The sequence below is a fragment of the Desmodus rotundus genome, chromosome 1, assembly GCF_022682495.2.
Source record: "Desmodus rotundus isolate HL8 chromosome 1, HLdesRot8A.1, whole genome shotgun sequence".
Taxonomy (NCBI): domain Eukaryota; kingdom Metazoa; phylum Chordata; class Mammalia; order Chiroptera; family Phyllostomidae; genus Desmodus; species Desmodus rotundus.
This window is the reverse complement of record NC_071387.1, coordinates 2,433,128-2,445,372: the sequence shown is the minus strand read 5'-3', so window position 1 is coordinate 2,445,372 and position 12,245 is coordinate 2,433,128. Positions and strand designations below refer to the sequence as shown.

Below are 12,245 nucleotides of genomic sequence, written 5' to 3'. Positions count from 1 at the left end.
GGTCCAGCGGCGGCTCCTGCAGGGCCCTGGCTCTGTTCCGTGCACCCCGAGCACCCCCGCAGGGGTAGGGGGTGGGCTGGCTGGCAGCCACAACAGTCCCCCTGGGCAACCCTGACCCGGGGTGTTTGCTTCCTTCCTTCTCCAAGAGGACCTTTCCCCCAAGCAGCCGAGGTTATTGAGCTAATTGCAACCCCATGCAGGGCCTCCTCCCGACTGATGTCCAAGCGACAGGAGGGACGAGTGCTTTGCGGCACTACGACTTCTGTTCCACCAGACCCGCGTGGTGACAGCAATCTGCCGTGACCAGACTGACACGCCCTGCCCCCGACGGAGAACCCCACATGGGCAGCAGCCCCTCCAGCACCCAGCTGGATGCTTCACACCCTCCCCCAGCCCCCAAAGGAGCCCAACCAGCAGGTCAGGGGACATGGGACATCTCACCATTTGGGGAGACAGCGCTGCTGTTCCTTCCAAGCCTGGGAGCATGAGACGGAGGAGGGGACAGTGAGAGGAGGGGACAGGGCAGGTGAGCAATCTGTCCTCCACTCCTGGATCGACTAGGTCTCCCACAAATTCACGTCCACCTGGCCCCTCAGGATGTGACCTTACGTGAAACCAGGGTCTCTGCAGATGAAGTTAGTCAAGTTAAGATGAGCTCATACTCGATTCAGGGTGGCCTCTAAATCCAACAACTGATGTCCTTCTCAGAGGCCCCGTCCCAGGCGCTATGTGGCCACTAGCCAAGCAATGCCCGCGACCGGGACCGGGGGGGCCAGCATGGACCGGGCCCCAGCCACCCCAAATGGGGACTGGGGGCCTCAGGACCAGGAGGGCGTGGACTTCTGCTTTGACACCTCCCAGGCTGTGGTTTCCCCATCCCAGGACACATAGCCCCTGCCTCACCGGCACACGCTGGGACCTCGACCCGGGCTCTGTGGGAACAGGACCTGCTGGCTTCAGACGGATCTGCTCAGACCCGACAACGTCCGCCAAGAACCAGGACGGCCCCGAGTGGCCCCAGGTCCAGGGAGGAGCCACTCGGGGAGGCCACCTCTCTACTGACCCCGCCTCTTCTCCAACTCGTCACCAGCAGGAGGGGACACCAGGCTGGGGGACACGTCCTCACCTCCTACTTCATCCTTGGCACACAGCCCCAGAGCCCACAGGAAGAGGGGTAAGGGGCAGCGCAGCCCAGCACCCAGCTCAGAGCTTCTGGGCTCAGGGGCACTGAGGGGCACAGCCGCTGACCTGCCAGTACAAGACCCGCCTTTCCCGGAGCTGTGGTTCTGAGCAACCCAACTTCGCTCATTCAGGTCCCTCGTCACTCAGCACTCAGCGCTCCCAGGCCTGAGACCAAACCCTTCCACACAAGCCAGGCCCTGGGTGGCCCGCCGGCAGGGGGTCGTTTAGGAAACACGGGCATCAGACGAAAATTCTTGTGGAGTGACTGCACACAAAACCTGAGCAGGACAGTCAGAAGCCAGACTGGGGACCTTCCACAAAGCTTTCCTGGACTCCAGGATCAAGGTCACGAGAACCAAGGAAAGCCCCACAGAACGTTCCAGACTGAAGCTGCATAAGAGACACAAGACTTGAACCCGATTGGCTGTTGGGCACAACACCAGAGACACTAACAGCTGGGCCTGCCCGTCCAGGAGGCCACCTTCGGGGACCTGCAGTTGAAGGAAACTGTCACAGTGACCCCCCCCAAGGAGGGGTACCTTGTCCTGAGGAACACTGCCCCTGGGGTCCATCCTAATCCGGGGCCAGACGTCTAAACACCTTCAGAAGCTGGTCCGGGAACGTGGCTAGGACCCTCCATGGCCGCTGGGCTTGGGCAGCAGAAACTGGCCCTGTTTCCCCTCAGGAGAAGTCCCACCCCCACCTGGCATCCTGACACCCAGAGGCCCCCCCAGCAGAGCCAGGGGCCAACTCTGGGGTGCTGGTGGGGGGGCTTTCCATTCTCCTGGGTTGTCGGGGATCTGAGGAGCCGCCCCGTGGCCAGCACCCCGTCCCATCAGGCCTGGCCCCCGCTGACCTGCCCAGTCCCCAGCCCGCTGTGGCCACCTGCTCCTCATGGTCCCAGGTGAATGGCACCCCTGCTCCCAGGTCTGGGCTTGTCTGAACCCCAAGAATTGCACCTCCACCACTACCTGGACGCTGTGGCCTGTTCTGGAGACCCACCTCCTCCTGCTGGACGGAGCTCTTTTCCCTTTGCCCAACTTGTTATTTCCCCCCAATTTCACGACATCACTTTTTGCAAGAAGAGGCGCGAGGGCCATGGGGCCTCAGTCTGCGGTGCCGTCTGGGGCCAGCGTGCAGCCAGGCCTGGCCCCAGGGGCTACACGGCGACCACACAGCGCTCCTCTCCAGAAGCCCTCCCGTGACACTGACGGCCGACCAAACTGGGTTACCACGATTAACACAAATTCTGTCCCCAAACTTACATAACCACAGACACCATCTCAGAAAGAGCCTCCTCCATCACTGGCCCCGTTTCCTGCCCTGCACCCCGGCTCTGCTCCTGAAAGCGGAGCTCCCCCTAGACCTCCCAGCCACACGGGCCCTTCCAGCCCTGCCCGGCGCTGTCTGGCAGCCCACCCTCGACGCCAAGTGCGGGGCCGAGCACATGGCTGTCTCAGCAAGGCCCACCCTCACTTCCCAGACAGCCCCCGTCCAGGCATGAAAGGGATTCCACGTGTCCCCCAACCACACTGGGTAGAACAGGGCCCCTAGCACTCAAGTCCGCCTGGAACTCTGAATGTGACCTTGTCTGGAAATAGCATCTTTCTGGTGTGATTATTTACGGGTTCCACAATGAGACCCCCCTGGAGGGAAGGTGGGCCCCACCTCCGGTGACGGCTGTTCTTACAGGAAGAAGGGAACCTGGACAGGACACAGAGAGGGAGGATGGCCCTGTGACGTTGGACGTAGAGATGGGAGTGACGTGTCTACCGGCCGGGGGGCACCAAGACGGCTGGCACCGCAAGGAGCAGGGGGAGGCAGGGGTGCCTCCCAGAGCCCCAGCACGAACCAGCCCGGCCCACGCCTTGACTGCAGACCTGTGGCCTCCAACACCGAGAGGGCAGTGTCTGTGTCCGAGGCCCCAGGCTCACACTCCTCTCCAGCCCTGGACCCCAATTCTTTGGTGTAGCGTGCTCAGTAGCTCCATGCCCTCCCACAGCGAGGGGCATATCGCTGCCCTCCTGGGTCTGGCAGAACCCACAGCAGCCCCGGGACTAGGGGTCACAAAGCGGGGGGCACACGGAAGGGGATTTGCTTGTCAGGAAAGGGAGAAGTGGGCTGGGTCACAGTGGAAAAGCAGGTGGGGCCCCTCCTGGCCCTCCAGCCGGGATGCTCACACAGAACCCACGAGGTGACCTCTTTGGAGGGCCCCCTGGCGGCAATCCCGGGATGCTCCCCATTTCTGCTTTTGCATCAGAGCTCCCAGTCGGCTCCCCCATTGCACACCCAGGGAAACTGAGGCCCATGGAGACTGTAGTGTTCGCCCGGCGTCCCCCAGCAGCTCAGTGAGGGAGGGACTCAAACCCCGGGACAGCACTCGCTCCACGCCCTGGCTCTGCAGGCCGTGGCCGCCTGGTGGAGGGCGGTGTGGTCAGCCCCGACAGGATCCTGCGAACGGTCAAGGCCCCATCCAGGCCCAGCAGCCCCCAGAGCCCAGCCTTCTCCTGTCCGCAATGCCTCAGGAGGCAGAGCCCGTCCCTCCGCCCAGGATGGGGGCAGCACCTGGAACCTACTCACCAACCTCACCAATCACGGTGACTTCAAGGGGAAGTGTGCACGTGCGGCAAGGAGGGTGCCGGCGGCAGGCACTGGGGTGCGAGCCTGAAGACACACTCAGCTCCTATGGCTGCCAGACGGACGCACCTGAGAGCCATGAACCTGGGCTGTGGGGCCAGGGACACTGTACCCCACACTCGCTCTGTCTGACGTCTTTGGGACAGTGGGACTGGGAGCGAGAGGAAGGAGTCTCAAAGCTGCCAGACTGCAGCCCCCAGTCAGAACCAGTGGGGGGGGGGTGCAGGGGGTACGGCTCTGGGTAACAGTAAAAGGACACCAATCCACCCCCAGCCCCCACTCCACCCCCACCCCCCTGCCTGTGCTGCCCCAGCCCCAGGAAGCTGCAAAGCCAGGTGTGAAGTCACGTGGAGGCCTGTCTGCGACCTCAGTCTCTTCCTCAGGGGCTGAGAAGCAAGCACTGGGAGCTCCCGAGTCTCCGGAGTTACCGCCAGAGCGGCCAGTGAAGGCCCACACGCACCTGCCGGTCCCCGCAGACAAGCAACGTCACCCCGTGGCAGGCCCAGAGGACACGCGGAGGACGCGCACGTGGGGCACCCGGCTCTCCCCCTGCTCCGGAGCCTCCTCTCAGTCCTCATGTCCTCCTGTCCCTCCTAAGCGCCTCAGGCAAGGGGACACAGCCCAGGGACAGCCAGCTGGGCGGCCGCCCTGCGCCCCCCTCGCATCCTGGGAGAGGGTTTCCAGCAGGCAATTTGCATAATATTCTGTGCAAGTTAATATCAGCCCCTGATAATGATCTCAGCATAGCGTGGAGCTGAGGCGGCTGTTACAACACTAAGTAATCATATTTTAAATTATGTTTCCCTTTATAGAAAGGTGTTGCAAAAACACACAGCCGTGAAATCTGTTGCGGCCCACTGCCAACCACCTGACCAGGTCCCCAGCACCACACACGGCTGTGACTGCAGCTCCGGGGCCCGAGGCCCCTGCCCGCCCCAGCCTCACCCGGCCGAGGCCAGGGGACCCTTCCCAGCAGGGCCGCTGCTCAGATCCGACCCACCCCAGCTCCGGCTGCAGTCAGGGGCAAGTCTGTGCAGAGAAGTTCACGGGGCACCTGCTGCCTTGGCAGTGGGTGAGTGGGGCTCCCCCTTCCCCCAGCCCAGCCTCATGCAGGAGACCAAAGGACCCACAAAGCCAGACGTCCATGAGACACGTGGGCGACACCCCGTCCCGAGAACTCATCTTCAGGCAGGGCTCTGCCGGGATGGCCGTGATACATGGGGGCCTGGCCAGGGGCTCCCGTCACCCCTCGCCCGGCTCAGCACCCTCTCCCAAGGACAGGCCACTCATCCCGACTGTGGCACCTCCAGCAGCCTGTAAGATGTCCCTGGCAGGTGACCCCAGGGGCCACGGGGTGGGGTGGCAGGGCCCACGTGGACAGAGCAGCGGGTACCACTGGGAAAGGCAAGGAGGCGACAGGTCCACAACTTGGGGCCACCTGTCCCCCAGCGGAGCTGGGACAGAAAAAGCCACGGGCTCCCCTCTCATTTCACTACATTTAGGAGCCCGGCCACCACTCAACCTCTATTTTCTTAAAAGCTTTTTTTTTCTTTTTTATTAAAAAAAAATCCAATTATAGCACAAATCTCTCAGCAGGGGTCAGTGTGGAATAAGAATAGCCGAAGTTAATGGACATGACACAAGCAAGATTAATGCCTAAAGGGTTTCAAAAGTTGTATGATGCAGATTTCATTAACATTTTAATTGTAATGTATCTTTTTAATCTTCTCTCACCCTAATGGCTTTATATCCAAAAAAAAGGAAGAAGAAACTGCTGACAACAACAAAAAGTATCAACTTACAGAATGTAACAAAGGCCTTCCCAGTGCAATGGAAGCTGAATTAAATGAGCAAAACCTTGTTAACATCGCGATTTTCTAACAGCACCGAAGTCCGGTGCAGCAACGGCAGTCTCTTCTCCCTTCCTGGCACAGGCACAGGCACAGACACAGCCTGGCGCAGACGCGGCCCAGGGCCAGGGTGGAAGAATGACCCAGGACCACTTCTTTCTGCTCTTGAGGGGGGGCTTCCTCCAAACACCCAGCAGCCCCCACTTCCTCCCCACTGGCAGATTCCAGAAAATACCAGCCATGGGGCGGAATCCCCCTCATAACTGCAGGGGTGGGCCAGGGACATCTAGGGGTGCCACCATAATAAGGGAGGCATTTTGTGGGGCGAGGGCTGGGCCTGTAGATAGGCAGGCATCCTCAAGGAGGGACCCAGAGGGCTCTGGACAGTATTACTGCTTCCAATTTCCAAAGGCATTGTCTCCAGATGTACACTCAGCCTTGACTACCAAAGGCCTAGACTTTTATTTTCAATCAACAAACACTCTAGGAACACCAAGCCCATGCCTGCTGCTGTCTGACCTTTCGCCCCAGATCCAGCTCCCCTCAGTGGCACCCCTTCAGGTCCAGGCTGCCCTGAGGGACCCAGTGGCTGGGCGCGGACATAGCCAGACTCACTGCTCACCCCAGTGACTATATATGGACACTTTCAGGCCCCTTCGGTCCCCGCCCCCAGCCCTGCCTGCTTTCCAGGCACTGGGCAGGCCTGGGCGGAGCCCAGGAGCTCCCGGCCCATCCATGGCCATGTGCCCTCCTGGATGCCAGGGCCCAGGGCTGCAGGGGAGGGGCAGGATTCCTTCACAGAGACCCATGGGGCCAGAGAAGCCGTCTCAGAGAAAAGTATGCTTCCATCCTCCCTGGAGACAGAGAAGCGGCTGCCCCTTAAAGGGGCCTGCGCCCCTCATTGGCTCCTGCCCCCTTCCTGGTAGGGGGCATCTGGAGAGTGCCCGCAGGACAAGCCCACCCTGCACAGAGGCCCCAGCCTAGGCCTGCTCACCATCACCCTCTACCAAGTAGCATTAAAGCGCACAGGGCAGGGCTCAGAGAGGGCGAGTTACCCACCTAAGCTCACACAGCCTTGAGTCAGATGTGACCTGGGAGAGACAGCAGAGTTCCCCATCTCAGCTGCCTCCTTGCTCCTTGCTGGACACTGGCCCAGTCAGAAGCAGCTGGGGGCGGGGCGGTGCCCAGCTGCCCTCTCGGTTGCTTCTGCTCAGCATGCTCCCAGTCCTGGGGAGTGACGGGTGCCCACTGTTCTTGTCCTCATGGGTACTGCCCCCACTCTGAGGATGGCAACCATAGGCCACCAAGGAGCCGTGCTCCGAAGTTCATGTCCAGACACTTCCAGATTCCTGTGCGTCCACCCCGTTCCACCCTGCAGAGACCCTCACCCACAGGGCTCCCACTGGGCTCCCAAACCTGAACTTTCAAGACAAAGGCTAGGCCTCCAAGGAGGAAGCTCAGCTCCCAGCAAGCCAGCAACTGCAGGTGACAATGAGGGAACCTGGGGCAGGCCCCGAGCATATATTTTCGAGTGACCTCATCCAGGGCCAGGCTGGGGAGAGCGAGGACTGGCTAACAGAGAACAGAGGCCACCTGGACAGGCACTCCTTGCCTGAAGGTGAGCAGTGCCTGGGACATCCCCCAGGGGGAGCGGCACGGCCTCCTCGCACCCCCTCGATGGCTCTCCAGGGCTCGGGAACACAGAAAGGGAGAAAAAACCACGTAGGGTGGAAGAGGCACAAGTCTCACCCTGGGGGGGGGGGGGGGGGACGCTGCACAGGTGCTCAGGGCCAGACTGCTCACCTCAGGGAAGACGGAGGGGGTGCCTGGAAAGCGTGCCACACTGCAACGAGGCGCTCAGAGACAGCGCCGGGGGAGGGCCCTGCTCCCAGACAGCTGCCCAGGCTGGGGCGTGAGAGGCCCAAGCGGGCCAGCCCTGACCGGGTCCTGCCGCCCCTCACCAGCCCCCATCAGGCCCCAGGCCCGCCAGACTTCACAAGCCTGGGTTCAGCAGGAGTAGCTCTGGGTTAGCCGGCTGGGGGCCATTCCCTGGGACACGCCCCCCTCCCCCCACGTACATACCCAATGGCATCACGGGGTTTTGCTCCCCCTCAAAGACCAGGCCTGGAAACCAGCCCCTGGGGACATTGGCCACAGGAATGAGCCAGGCCAGGCCAGCTAACACTGCCACCTCTGCACCTCTGCCCATCACGGCTGCAAAGTCCCTGGTTCTCATGAGAAATGCGTCAGAGTGCGGGCAAGGGGGCGCGGGCAACCCCCCCCATTTGAGGGGTTTGGGGAGCTGCACTGATCCTCCCCAGACTGCCCCCCCTCTACGGCTGCTCTTCTGACCCCTACAGCCCAAGGGGGCAGTATCCAGGGAGCAGGGCAGCTACCAGAAGGCTGTACAGAACTTTCTGGCAGGGGTGGCAGAGGTCTGACCCGCGGGAGGCCAGGGCTGCGGGGACCGAGTCCTGGATGCCAGATCCCCGCTCTGCACTCCAGGGAGCACGGGCCTCAGGGGAAGAGGTGCAGAGTGGGTCCCTGGACATCCTTTGAAGGGTTGACACCACAGTGCTTAACTCTGCCCCCAGGAGGGGCCCTGGGCCCACCCCAGCCCATGACACAGCCCCGGTGAGCAGGACCCTAGAGGTACAGGTCCCAGAGGAGCAGGCTGTGGAGGCCATTGTCTTCGTCCTCTTATATGAACAACACACACTCACATGTTGGTAGAAAAACAAGGAAAGGTTTGAAGGATTCTGTACGAAGTCACCCTGAGCCATCACCCACAGAGGGCCCCTCTGAGTGAGCGCACCTCTGTGACCAAGAACCCGGGGGTCCCCGGTGCAGACAAGCGTCAGCCTAGCGTTTCAACACCGGCCACCACTCGGTACTGCCCCCTCTTCACACATCCTGCAGGAGACTCTGAATGGCTCCCAGGGCGAGGGTGGCCGGGCCGTGAGGTCAGCTCGGTATCAGACACCACGCCCAGCGCCATGCCCTCCCTGGGTGTGACCACTGACAACAGATCTCTGGCCACTGAACTGTGACAGTGATATCTTGCTCTACTTCTGTGGTCCTTCCAGCCAACTCACCGAGACAGCAAGGGGCCAACCCCTCGGGTCTCATCTTCTATTTCCTTGGCTCAGGCTCCAGCCAAGGCGCCAACCAACAATGGAATGCGCCCCCCCCCCCGGGAAATGCCAGCAGGCCAGGGGGGTACCAGAGAGCGGCTCAGTGGGCCACGGGAAGGGGGGAAGGTGGTTTGCTGGAAGATGGGAGGGGTATGGGCTGCCCGAGCCATCACCGAACCCCTGCTGCCAAGCCTCATTTCCTCATCTGCGAAATGGAGTCGACATGGGAAACTGCCTCTCCCCAGTCCTGGTGACTCTTACTGACCAGGACAAGCAGGCCCTGCAGTCCCTCTGCGATCCTCTGGGCAAACGAAGGGGGTGGGGAGGGAGACCTGGGGAGAGACCACTGCAGACCAGACAGGCGGGTGCAGGAAGCAGGAGGGGTGAGCTGAGGGGGTGGGGTGCAGGGTGTGCTCCCTGGTGCTCAGGAGGGGGGGGGCAGGAAGCGTGCTGCCCGGTGCCTCCCCCCCCACCCCCCACCCCGCAGCCCCAGCCCGCCCCCTTCCCAGCCACACACAGGATAAACTCAGCTACAGTGTGCCTGAGGAGGCACTGCTGGGTCCCAGTGAGTCCCAAGAAATACCACTAGAAAAGAGGCGCCAAATGCCCATGTGGGCAAAAACATTTCAGATCCCACGCCCAAAGATGCAGATGGTAAGGGGGTGGGGTGGGGGGGAGGACATGGTGGTTGTGGGAATGGCCAGCTCCAGGGGGCTGACCCACTGCAAAGCTACAGGTTTACAGGGCACCAGAAGAGAGCGGGTCAGCACCAACCCGAGACAAAACTTCTGACGAGCTCAGAACAGAACCTGGGGGTGACCTCTGACCTCTCAAGCCCCACACCAGTGGACCCACTTAGGGCCCCTGCCCTGGCCTCAAGGTGTGAGCAGCAAGCTCTGAGCTCACCTCAGAGCTTCCTGGAGAGGGGGCCTGGGCCGCAAAACCTCCTCGCGCACAGACACAGCTGCGGATGGCAGGTGGGAGCCCCTCCTGGTGCAGTTCAGCCCGCGCCCAGGTTCTCCCCAGGTTGGGGGGAGCCTGATATCTTCCCTGCCCAGACTGGGGTCCGCACGACGAGTGAACCGGAGCGGCGATACCCATGAAGCAGCCCACAGGACCCGGAAGGAGAGGTGCAAGACCCGACTGATGCATAGCCCCGCGGTCGGCCTCGGACCCCTGCCGGGGGTGGGGGAGGGGTGCGTCCCCCCAGCACTAGCCCGGGGCCAAACGCCTCCGGGCCTCCGGACCCCCGAGGGGATGGGCTCAGTCTACCCAGTCGCAGGGGGGGAGGGGAGGGAGCAAAGGGGAACGAGTGTCTCGAGAAGCCCAGCGAGAGGGAGACGCCCACGGTTGGGGTCTGCCCGAAGCGCGCTGCCCGTGATCCTCGATCGGTGGGACAGGGGTGCGGCTCGGCTAGGGGCGCCTCCCCGGGCCCCGCGGCCACCTCGGCCGGGCAGGCGCGCTGCGCGAACTTGGGTTGCGGGCCGGCGGCGGGCACTGCGGCACCGCGCGCGGCCGGCGCCGCGGAGTTTGGGGAAGTGCGGCGGCGACCCTGGCGGCTGCACCAAGTTGGGCGTACCTGCGGGCGCCCGGCCCGGTCCGGCCTGCGGCAGCAGCGGCCGGCGGCAGGAAGTGTTCCGGCGTCCGCGCGCTCCGCTCACATGGACTTTCTCCGGCCTCGCCCAGCACCGGCCGCACCGCGGGGCGGGGCGCGCGGGGGAGGCGCGGCGGGCCGGTTAAAGGGACAGCGCGCCGGCCGCGCGCGCACGCGCGCGCACTCACCACCAGGTGGGCTCCTCCTGGGAGGGGTGTCCCGAGGAGGGAGGCGGAAATGCTGGAGAGGGGGCGGGAAGGCTGAGCCCGGGGATTCCGGACGCGGGGGTCCCAGACTCAGTGAGAAGCGGCAGCTCCCCGCCACCCCCGCCTTCTGCGCACAGCCTTCTCGAGCTCCGGGCGTCCGACCCTGCGCCGGGCACTGGGCCGTGGCCGGATGCGGAAGGGCAGAGAGCCGGGCAGCGGGGCAGATTAGGACAGCGGCGCCTACTCACACTCTCTGACCATCCGACCCCCGCACGGAACCGGGAAGCCCCAGAGCCACTCCCCCTGCCCCCCTTACTCCGGCCCCGGAGCGCCCCTCCCTGCGGCGGCCGCGTTTACACCGAGCAGCCTTCAGGATGCGCCGCCAAGTGGGGCGGCCGGCCGGAAGGGGTGCGCGGCCTCCGCCGAGGCTGACACAAGGGCGGCCAGGAAAACGGGAATGCGGGAGCGCCCTCGGACGAACCGCGGGGCGCCGGCGTCTCCTGCGCAGGGCGGAGAACTGCCAGCTGCGGGGACGCAGCGGGGGCCAGCGGGGGCTGCCCTCAGGCCCGATGTGCTCCGGACGCACTGGCTCATTACTGAACAGACGTGCCATTTTGAAACAAGTGCGCAGAAACAAAACCGTCCGCACACCCGAAGGGACGCACAAACGCCACCCCTTTCAACCCTCCTTCCCGCTCAGTCGCCTCCACTCTACCCTGGGGCCTGGGGTCAGGACTGGCGCAGTGGTCCTCCCAGGGTTGAGGCAGCCAGGCTCCCTCACCCCCACACTTGCAGGAAAATGGGGCTGGCGCCGGGACAGTGATCCCCAGCATGGAGTCGCTGAGAAGGAGGGGTTAAGTGAAGAGACGGAGGCCCGCCCACCCTCCCAGGCCACATTCTGTGCCTCGTGGGGGTCAGAGGGTAAAGCTCTGCAGGACAGTTAGCCAAGGTCATTCCTAAGACAACTGTCAGAAGCTTGGTCCAAGTATTCCTGCCCCCTGGCTCATCCTAGGGCCTTGACCTTGGTCATAGACGGATCCCCACCCCTTCAAGCACTCACGGGTATGCTCCCAGAACCCCACTTCCACTTAAACATGGCCCCAGTCTTCACTGCCCCTTCCAAGCCCTGGGGCAGTCTCTCTGCTGGAGACACCATCAGGTAGCTAGGTGTGTGCTCCTGGCTAAGGAGGTGCAAGGTGAGACAGACAGGAAGCCCCCCCCCCCCCAGCCTGCTCTGCAGGGAGGCCAGCAGAGGCCCTGGGCCCTGGCAGCTCAGAAGGCTCTTCTGTTCAGTTTGTCATCTCAGTAGCGCACTTGGCGCTCCTGGGAAATCGACTTCTACAGAGGGCACCTATGAGCAAGGACAGGTGTCGCTCCCTGCTTCCAGCCCGGGGGTCAGGCCACAAGAAGCCGTCCACTCCCTGAGGCCCTCCTGCAGCCAGGGCCAGGCCATTGTGCAGCGGACCCATGCAGGGCAGGCAATGACAGGGCGGGATGGAGGCGGGGGGAGCCCAGGCGCCTGGGGAGCTGGCCCACGTATTCGTACACAGTGGTGGTTGTCCTTTTATTTTCTGAAGAGTAATGACATTCCCTCTTCCCTAATGAAGGACGTTTGCAGAATAGTTAAGTGTTTAGAAGACAA

General features: G+C 63.0%; 1 protein-coding gene across 4 annotated transcripts in view; it reads right to left on the bottom strand.

The window, feature by feature from the left end:
• Positions 1–11,354, bottom strand: part of NACC2 (NACC family member 2) — a 63,027-nt gene extending 51,673 nt beyond the window's left edge. Inside the window, exon 1 of one of the 4 annotated variants that reach the window (XM_053919383.2) lies at positions 11,319–11,354. The gene's annotated coding sequence lies outside the window, so the exon portion shown is untranslated. The other 3 variants (XM_053919378.1, XM_053919376.1, XM_053919382.1) reach the window with 3 other exon arrangements.
• Positions 11,355–12,245: the final 891 nt, after the last annotated feature.